Here is a 10,524-nt window from a genome sequence, read left to right on the forward strand (position 1 = left end):
CCTACTGTATCATCTTTGCACTCTTGGGGGGGATATATCAATTTGTTATGGTGCAATTTTGGGGCATATTTTAAAGAACGTGTGTTAAGATAAAAAGAGGGGCTGGGTGGTAGTGCACTGGATTAAGCAGGAATAGTACAAAGCACAAGGATGGGGTAAGGATTGGTTTGAGCCCTTGACTCCCTACCTGCAGGGTGGACACTTCACAGCAGTGGAGCAGGTCTGCAGGTGTCTATCTTTATCTCCCCCTCTCTCAATTTCTCTGTCCTATCCAACACACCACCACCAAAAACAAAAGTGGAAAAAATGGCCACCAGGAGCAGTGGATTTGTAGTACAGGCATCAAGCCCCAGAAATAACCTTGGAGGCAAAAAAGTTAAATTAAATTAAATTAAAAGGAAAAAACTGGGAGAAGATATTTGCACATCACACATCTATAAAGGGATTGTTACTAAATTTTTATGAAGAAATCTAACAACCCAATAAAACAAGAAACAACCTAGTTAAAAAATGTGGACAAAGTGTCTGAATAGTAGCAATAAATGCTGGAGAGGTTGTGGGGACAAAGGAACCCACCTGTGCTGCTGGTGGGAATGTAAATTGGTTCAAGCCATGTGGAGAACAGTCTGGAGAACTCTCAGAGTACTAGAAATAGACCTCTGACCCTGCAATTCCTCCCCTGGGCATATATCCTGAGGAACCAAACATACTCATCCAAAAAGATTTGTGTATACCTATGTTCCAAGCAGCACAATTTGTAATAGTCAAAACCTGGAGGCAACCCAGATATCCAGCAACAGATGAGTGGTTGAGCAAGTTGTGGTCTACATACACAATGGAGTATTACTCAGCTATTAAAATAGTGAACTCACCTTCTTCACCTCATCTTGGATGAAGCTTGAAGTGAGATAAGTCAGAAAGAGATGAATGAGTATGGGATGATCTCACTCATACACAGATATTTAAAAATACCACCATGATGCCAACCTGACTTCCCTGGGCAGATGATCTCACCAATAAGTCCTGGAACCTCACCTTCCCAGATCTCTACCCCACTAGGGAAAGGTAGAGACAGGCTAGGAGTATGGATCGACCTCTCAATACCCATGTCCAGTGGAGTATCAGTTACAGAAGTCAGACCTCCCACCTTCTGCACCCCATAGAGATCTTGGTCCATACTCTCAGATGGAGAAAGACTAGGGAAGTTTCTAGTGGAGGGTTGGGGAGTGGAACTCTGGTAATGGGAATTGTGTGGAATTGGACCCTTCGCCCTCGCCCTCGCCCTCGCCCTCTCCCCTCCCCTCCCCCTCCTCCTCCTCCTCCTCCTTCTTCTTTTTAAATTATCTTTATTGGGTAGAGACAGCCAGAAAGTGATTGAGAGGGTAGGGGGAGACAGAGAGGGAGAGAGAAAGAGAGACACCTGCAGCACTGCTTTACCGCTTGCAAAGCTTTCCCCCTGCGGGTGGGAACCAGGGGCTTGAACCCAGGTCCTTGAGCGCTGTGACATGTGCCCTCAACCAGGTGCGCCACCACCCGGCCCCAGGAATTGGACCCTTCGTATCCCACAATCTTGTCAATCATTATTAAATCTATTAAAACTATTAAATAATAATGATTATTAAATAAGAATAAAAGAGAACTTGAAACATAAGAAAACACAAAGCAGAACTTGGACTGGAGTTGGTGTATTGCACCAGAGTAAAAGACTCTGGGGTAGGGTTCATGATGCCAGAGGAAGACCGAGTGGGGGTTGAATTGTTATGTGGAAAACTGGGAAATGTTACACATATACAAACTACTATATTTTACTGTTAACTGTAAACCATTAATCCCCAATAAGGAAAAACATTAATAAAAAGATGATAAATGTGCAGAAAAAGGAACCCTGAGACACTGTTGGTGGGAATGCAAACTAGTATGCAAACCCTTATGCAAAACTGTTTGGAGAGTTCTGAACCAAATAAAAATGGAAACACCTTGCAAACCAGCAATACTACTCCTAGGCATATGCTCAAAGGATATGGGAGGACAAATTCAAAACGATGCATGTACTCCCAAGCCCATGGCAGCATTATTCATAGCAGCCTGAATATGGACACAACCTAGATACCCCTAATGGCAAATGACTAGATTAAGGAGTTATAGGATGTGTATATTCGATGGAACACTACTCAGTAATAAAAAAACATAAGGTAGTAACATTTGAAATAAAATGGACAGGAAAGGCAGTGGTTATGCCAAGTGAACAAAGAAGTAGAGATAGAGAGTAGCTACCACCTGGTTTCACTCATAGGTGGAATGCAGATGATCAAAAAATAGACTTGCAACACACACATATATATATATGTATGTACGTATATATCATCAAACTGTCCCATGGAGTTTGTGAGAACTGTTGTGCTTATTGAGAGAGGAGGGGCACAGAGCATTGATGGAGGACATGGTGACTTCATCCTGTAAGGGTATGAAATTATACCCTTGAACTGTTATAATTTTGCCAAATACTTAAAATCACTAATAAAAAAGGGGAAGAGACGTGTATGTGTATATACACGAGAGAGGGAGAGAGGGAGAGAGAGAGATGCAAACGCACTAGAGCAATACTCTTCTACGATGTTCTATTTCCTTTTGTCTGTTTTGGTATTATGAAGTACTGGGGACAGACCCAGGGACTCATACCTGTAAGGCTTGTGCTCTACCACCAAGCCACCTCCCCACACCTTGGGTACTTTTTTGTCTTCCAGTAGTTTCAAACTTACAGAAAAGTTGTAAGTACACCCCCCCCCCAGGTTATTGCCAGGACTTGGTGCCTGCACCATGAATCCACGGCTCCTGGAGACCATTTTTTCCCCTTTTGTTGCCCTTGTTGTTCCATCATTGTTGTGGTTATTGTTGTTGTTGCTGTTGTTGGATAGGACAGAGAGAAATAGAGAGAGGAGGGAAAGAAAGAGACGGGGAGAGAAAGATAGACACCTGCAGACCTGCTTCACCGCCTGTGAAGTGACTCCCCTGCAGATGGGAGCCAGGGGCTTGAACCGGGGTCCTTCTGCCAGTCCTCGTGCTTTGTGCCACGTGCGCTTAACCCACTGCACTACCGCCCGACTCCCATAAGTACACTTTTAATTTAAGTGTGTATTTATTTATTCATTTTGGACCATAGCTCTGCCCAGTTCTGGCTTATGGAGATGCAGGTGACTGAACCTGGGACTTCAGAGCCTCATCTCCCCTGACAGTCTCCTTTTTTGACTTCGTTGTAGTCACCTGGATGGTCACATCTCACCCACAGACATTCCGGCTATCAATATAGCACCACAGTACATTATCGTACATATATCATAGCACTTGTGAGCATTTGAGTCTTTTAAAAATATTTTACTTATTTATAATGAGAAAGATAGGAAGAGAGAAAGAAAGAACCAGACATCACTCTTGTATAGGTGCCCCGGGGATTGATCTCGGGACCTCATACTTGAAAGTCCTATGCTCTATCCACTGCACTACTTCCCAGACCACAGATTTGAGTCTTTCCTTAGGGCAAATTCTTAGAAATCAGATGACGAAGCCAAAAGGTGGGTTTACACTGGAAACGGCCAAATCAAACTGCCTTGTCGATGTGCTTATAATCCCACCATCAGTATTCAAGTGACTTTCCATCCCCATCTTTGCCAACACTATTGTCAATATATTCTTGCCATGAAAACGAATCTCAGAATAGCACTTCTCACCATTGCGATCTGAGCCACCTTCAGCCTGCTATTCAACTCTGACCTCCTTAGACAGCCTTCTCAGGCCAATTTATTTAAGATTCTCCTTTGTGACTAAAATACTGCCCAGGTACCAATAACTACTCATTGAACTAATGGTGTTTTTTTTATGGGTGGATAGGATACGTCTATCTCTGTGTGGTCTTCTCTTGGCTTGTCTTTTTCTTGTTGACCCTTGTGAACTGATCATCATTATGCAATGGAAATACAATAGGAAGCATATATGAACTTTATTTTTATTTATTTGTTTATTGATTTTATTACCACAACACTGCTCAGCTCTGGTTTATGGTGGTGCAGGGGGTTGAACCTGGGACTTTGGGACCTCAGGCATGAGAGTTTCTTTGCATAACAGTTATGCTATCTCCCCTGACTGTGAGCTTACTTTAAATATATATCTTTTCTTTTTCTTTTTTAATATTTATTTTATTTATTTATTCCCTTTTGTTGCCCTTGTTTTATTGTTGTAGTTATTATTGTTGTTGTCGTTGTTGGATAGGACAGAGAGAAATGGAGAGAGGAGGGGAAGACAGAGAGGAGGAGAGAAAGACAGACACCTGCAGACCTGCTTCACCGCCTGTGAAGCGACCCTCCTGCAGGTGGGGAGCCGGGGTTCGAACCGGGATCCTTATGCCGGTCCTTGTGCTTTGCGCCACCTGCGCTTAACCCGCTGCGCTACAGCCCGACTTCCTCTTTTATTTTTCTTAATGGGGCACAACTAAAATATCATTAAAACCTGTGGCACTGACCATATTTCAAGTTCTCAAATCTCACATGTGCAGTGGCAACTGCAATAGATAGCATAATATATGATATATCTTAATCTGATATAAGTGCTGTCAATTTTTGCCCTTTTCCCTTGGCTTTTATGTTGGTCTGGTTTAGGACTCACGAAAAGGTGCAGAGATACAGTCATGCATTGGCTTAATGACATTTCAGCCAGCAATGGGTCACAGATATGAAGGGGGGGGGATGTCTCAGGACGCTACACCACCCAGCCTAGGTGCGTAGTAAGCTAGATCACCTGGGTTTGCGAAATTGTCCTTGATGACATTTACACCCAGATGAAATTTCCCAGTAATGAACTTCTTAGAACACATCCCTATTGACAAGCAATGCATGACTGTAGAACTAAGAATTAATTACCACATGCCCTTCACATACCTAGGCTTACATGGGCAAAAACAGGATCATCATTGCCAAGCCCCACAAGAACTTCTGGGTTATGGTTGACTGTTAGCAGCCACCAAAGGTCACGCATTGACAGACAAGTGTTCAAGTCCCTGTGGCCTGTAGTAACTACTAATGCCAGTACGGCCACTGCATCTGATTATTTTATTTCTGCATGTCTTCCCTCGGTGGACATCTGATACTCTGATGCTCATGGAAGGAAAGGTAAAGAACAAACACCTCATCACAGATCCCTGCAAGCGTCAACCCGGCTTTGACCTAGCACGTTATGATTGGGCCCTCCTCAATCGCTATCGAACAGGCCATGGCCGGTGCGCCGCTATGTTCCATCGCTGGGGAGCCAGAGATGACCTGAACTGCCCCTGCGGCTACAGTCAGACTATGACTCACATAGTCAACGACTGCCACCTCTCCAGATTCAAAGGAGGTCTCGAAACTTTCCATCAGGCTCAACCTGACGCTGTTGACTGGCTACGGAAGAAGGGCAAACGCTAGAAGAAGAAGAATGGAAGGAAAGTGAGTCAGGAAGCAGAGGTAAGGCTGACAGCGTCTAACCTCGAGCCTGCTGGGAGGCGTGCAGGAAAGCCACTCAGCTAGCTGTCAGAGGTACAGATAGCACCTGGTGCCCATGGTTCCAAGGACAGACCCAGCTTGTTGGGATATAACTGGACTTGAACACCACTGGGTCTAGTGTCCCGGGAACCCTGTCAAGATGCAGGGAGCAGGCACTGTGTTTTGTCCTTGCCCTCTGGCTCCTCAGGCAAAGCTTTGCTATACCCAACATGCTATTGGAACAGTGTCACTCTAGGGTAGCTGCCAGCTGCACATGTGAGATGGGACACCCCCTAGTGATGTTTTACTGCTGGATCCCAAACCTGGCTGCAACTTGGACTCAGCTGGAGGGGCTTTGGAAATTCCCATGAAAGCAACACAATAAGGATTTCTGGGCATTAGACTCCAGCATCAGAGTTTTTTTTTTCTCTCTCTCTTTTTTTTTCCTGCTACCAGTGTTATGACTGGGGCTCAGTGTCACTACTATGAATCTACTTTTTTTTCTTGGATAGGATTGAGAGAAATCGAGAGGGGTGGGTGGGGGAGGGAGAACGAGAAATAGAGACACCTGCAGACCTACTTCATTGCTTGTGAGGCATCCCCCCTATAGGTGGGGACTGTGGGCTTGAACCTCGATCCTTGTGCATGGTAATGTGTGTGCTTAACCTGGTGCTCTACTGCTCCACCCCCACATCAGGATTAAAAAAACAATAAACCTTCTAGGTCCTTCTGAGAAGAGTTGAGAATAACCCTCCTAGATGGATAGTGACCTATTCCTTCTGAAAGGATTTCTTAAATGCCAACTATGTGCCAGGCACTGCTCTCTGCCTGCAAGGCCTGAAAAGAAAGAAGCAAACTCGAAAATGAATGAGAAGACCTCTTAGCTGTCAGTAAGACAAGGGAAGTAGGGTGTAGGGGGCGGGGGTGCAGGTAGCCTGAGACCTGGAGATTGGGGAAGGAGCCAGGTCTGTGGAGAAGCAGGGAAAAAGACGCCAGACACAGTGCAAAGGTCTAGCGCTGGGAGAGGACCCCCCCCTTTCTTTCCCTCCAGGCTTATCTCTGGGCTCAGTGCCAGCACTACGAATCCACTGCTCCTGGTGGCCATTTTTTTTTACTTTATTGGATAGGACACAAAGAAATTGAGAGAAGAGGGGGAGATAGAGAGGGAGAGACATAGAGGGGGGTCGGGCCGTAGCGCAGCGTGGTAAGCGCACGTGGCGCAAAGTGCAAGGACCCGCTTAAGGATTCCGGTTGGAGCCCCCGGTTTCCCACCTGCAGGGGGGTCGCTTCACAAGCCGTGAAGCAGGTCTGCAGGTGTCTTTCTTTCTCTCCCCCTGTCTGTCTTTGCCTCTTCTCTCAACTTCTCTCTGTCCTATCCAACAACAATGACATCAATAACAACAATAACCACAATGATAATATAAAAATAAAAATAAAATGACCAATTTGATTTAAAAAATAAAAGTAAATATTTAAAGAGAGAGAGGGAGAGAGACAGAGATCACCTGCAGATCTGCTTCACCCCTTGTGAAGAGACCTCCCCACAGGTGGGGAGGGGTGTGTGTCGGGTGGAAGGAATCTCGAACCTGGATCCTTGCGCCGGTCCTCACAATTCGTATTATGTGCATTTAATCTGACGTGCCACCGCCTGGCCCCCAGGAGACAATTTTTTGTTGTTGAAGACACTCCTGAAAGCCCAGTGGGACTGAAATGTAGGAGAAAATGTTTGAGGAGAGAGCGGGGGTGGGGTGGGTAAGGAGCAGGAGAGAGGGGAGATGAGGCTGAAAGTGAAGTCAGAGACTGTGTTAGCTCTGATAATATTTTTTAAAAATGCATTATGTTGAAATAATAAGGGCCAGCAAAATAGCTCGCTTGTATAGTGCACCTGCTTTACTGTGCTTATGGCCCCAGGTTCAAGTCAGGCCTCCACAGAACTGGAGTAAGCCTCCATGCTGTGTATCCTCCCCTCTCTGTCTTTCTCTATCTGAAAAAAAACAAAAAACAAAACAAAACAAAAAAAAAAACCTCAGACAGGTGAAGCCCCCGTGATGGGGAAAAAAAAAGGGGGGCAATGTTCTATTTATGGCATACCTATTCTGTGCCAGGCCATAAGCTGACTACTTCATGTTTATAATTGAATCTTCACAATAACCATCCTGGGGGAAGGGGCCAATAATTTTATCCCTGACTCCACTTATAGATGAGAAAACTGAGACTCAGCAAGGGGGAAGCAGATATATTTCTGGTTTCAAAGATAGCTTGGCAAGAGGCTGCAGACATAAGCCAAAGAGTTGGTGGGATAAGCCTTTTTTTTTACATGTCATTTTGTCCAGCAGAAGCTAAGAGCTAGATTGAAAAACAAAACAAAACAAAACTGAATGGCTTTATGTTTTGAATTTTATTTCACTTTTGAGTTGATTTGACTGTGGTTTAGTCGATAATAACATTTTAGAGGTCTAGTTTCACACGAATCTATGTGTTTATGCGCTCACCAGACCTAGCACCAAAATTCAAGAGCCCTCACACCAGAGACCCTGCTATTTACTCTTGCCCCTCTACTCCTTCTCTATTCTACCTTTTTTTTTTTTTTTTTTAAAGATTCATTCATTTATCCATCTTTATATATAGAGAGAGAATGTGAAAGACAGAGCACGGCTGAGCTCTGGCATGTGTGGTGGCAGAGACGGAACCTGGGGCCTTATGCATGGAAGTCCTGTGCTCTACCACTGAACCACCTCCTTGGTCCAAGATTTAATGTATCATTAATAACATGGCACCAGGTCACTGACTTGATTCTAATTTAATAAAAATTGACATGGTCCGGGAGGTGGTGTAGTGGATAGGGCATTGGACTTTCACGCATGAGGTCCTGAGTTCAGTCCCTGGCAACACATGTACCAGAGTGATGTCTGATTCTTTCGTTCTCTCCTCCTATCTTTCTCACTGATAAATAAAATCTTAAAAAAAAAAAATTGACCACTTATTTTTTTTAAAAGTGGGGTAACTGGGAGAGAAGAAAATAAAAAAGGTAGGACACTCAGAAGTAGTAAAAGGTATAGGTGTAATTTAGAAAGGAAGAGAATGGGGTTGGGTGGTAGCGCAGTGAGTTAAGCGCACATGGCGAAGTGTATGCACAGCGTAAGGATCCTAGTTCAAGCCCCTGGCTCCCCATCTGTGGGGGGGAGGGGGGTGGTGAAGCAGGTCTGCAGGTGTCTGTCTTTCTCTCCCCCTCTCTGTCTCCTCTCTTCTCTCCATTTCTCTCTGTCCTATCCAACAACAACGGCAGTAATAACAACAATAATAATGACAACAACAGTGGTAACAGCAAGGCAAACAAAATGGGAAAAACGGCCTCCAAGACCAGTGGATTCATAGTGTAGGCACCGAGCCCCAGCGATAACCCTGGAGGCAAAAAAAAGAAAGGAAGAGAAGGCAGGACCATATTAAAATGGGATATATATATATACTAGTTAATCTATATCTGTGATCTTGTGACAACTATTACAGTTTCCAATGGAGGGAGCTGGGACACAGAACTCTGGTGCTGGGAAAGAAGGGGAATTATAACCCTGTTGTCTTATAATTTTTTAATTTTTAAGTTTTTTTTTTTTTTTTTTACCAGAGCACTGCTCAGCTCTGGCTTATGGTGGTGTAGGGGATTGAACCTGGGACTTTGGAGCCTCAGGCATGAGAGTCTGTTTGTATAACCATTATGCTATCTTCCCCTGCCCGTCTTATAGTTTCGTAAATCAGTATTAAATCACTAATGAAAAATTCAAAATGAAGTAGGGTCATTATATTTCTTTTTCAAATATTATTTTTATTTTTTTGCCTCAAGGGTTATTGCTGGGGCTCAGTGCCAGCACTATGAATCCACTGCTCCTGGTGGCCATTTTTCTTCCCATTTTTTTTTTTTATTGGATAGAATAGAGAGAACTTGAGAGGGGAGGGGAGATGAAGAGGATAGAGAAATGTAGATACTTGCAAACCTGCTTCACTGCTCATGAAGCGAATCCCCTTATTTTTTATTTTTTTACTAGAGCAGTGCTCAGCTCTGGCTTATGGTGGTGTGGGGCACTGAACCTGGGACTTTGGAGCCTCAGGCATGAGAGTCTCTTTGCATAACCATTATGCTATCTACCCCCACCCAGGGCCAGTTTTTTACTCTTTATTATAAATAGAAGTCAGAGAGGGAGGAAGATGGGGCTGGGGGGGGAAGGGAGGGAGAGAGAGGAGACATCAGTGCACCACTCCACCATCCATGGAGCTTCCCACGGTGCTCTCCTGGTGTTCCCATGTGGTACCAGGCCTCATGGTTGGTTAGGTAAGAGCTCCAACAGGTGAGCGAGCACATTTCTGTTACCTAGATCAGACAGATGACAGTGAAACCTTGGCAGCCAGGTCTACCCTAGTGGAAAGTGGGTTTTTTTGAAAGTTCCTTCTGTCTCCTAATGCCTCCTAAAATCAGAGCATGAATTGCTTGTGTGGGTTAAGTAGAAGAGGAGCTGGAATTAGCGTGGGCTGGAAACACATACTTCTCTCTCCAGCTGACCTTGAGAGTCTCCTGTTCTGGACACTGCTGGCCTCTCTTACCTCACCCAGGACTGTCCTCCCTCTCTCCTGTCTGTGTCTTCTTCCAGGTCACTTCCTCCACCTGGAGCCCTTCCCCATCTCTGTCCCATGTGCGCAGCGCCTGCTCATTCTTCCCTTCTCGCCTTACATCTCAGCTTCCCGTGGGCAGTCTTCCCAGGCCATGCCAGCTTCAGAAGGTCCCCTGACCTGCGCTCTGGTTCTGCCCCTGGTTTGCTTCCTCCTTGTCACTCAGTGGTTTTTTTTTTTTTTTTTTTCCTGCTGCTGACTGACCTGTGACTCCACCTCCCAGAAACAGAAGCCCCCCCCCCCCCCCCCAGCACAGTTCACAGGGCAGTGAAAGAAGCAAAACCCAGGTGCCCCACAAGAGAGTTAACAGTTCTTTTCAATTGCACATCTGATAATGGATCGGCACCCAGAAAGTACC

At 45.0% G+C, this 10,524-nt stretch overlaps 1 protein-coding gene and 1 long non-coding RNA gene across 5 annotated transcripts in view; one reads left to right on the plus strand and one right to left on the minus strand.

Annotated features, from left to right (window-relative positions):
- Positions 1-10,524, plus strand: part of LOC132539075 (uncharacterized) — a 152,770-nt gene that overhangs the window by 31,375 nt on the left and 110,871 nt on the right. The gene's annotated exons all lie outside the window — the stretch shown is intronic.
- TMEM233 (transmembrane protein 233) overlaps positions 1-10,524 on the minus strand; it is a 39,404-nt gene that overhangs the window by 14,758 nt on the left and 14,122 nt on the right. The window lies entirely within an intron of this gene.

Source organism: Erinaceus europaeus, chromosome 6 (genome assembly GCF_950295315.1).
Source record: "Erinaceus europaeus chromosome 6, mEriEur2.1, whole genome shotgun sequence".
NCBI lineage: Eukaryota > Metazoa > Chordata > Mammalia > Eulipotyphla > Erinaceidae > Erinaceus > Erinaceus europaeus.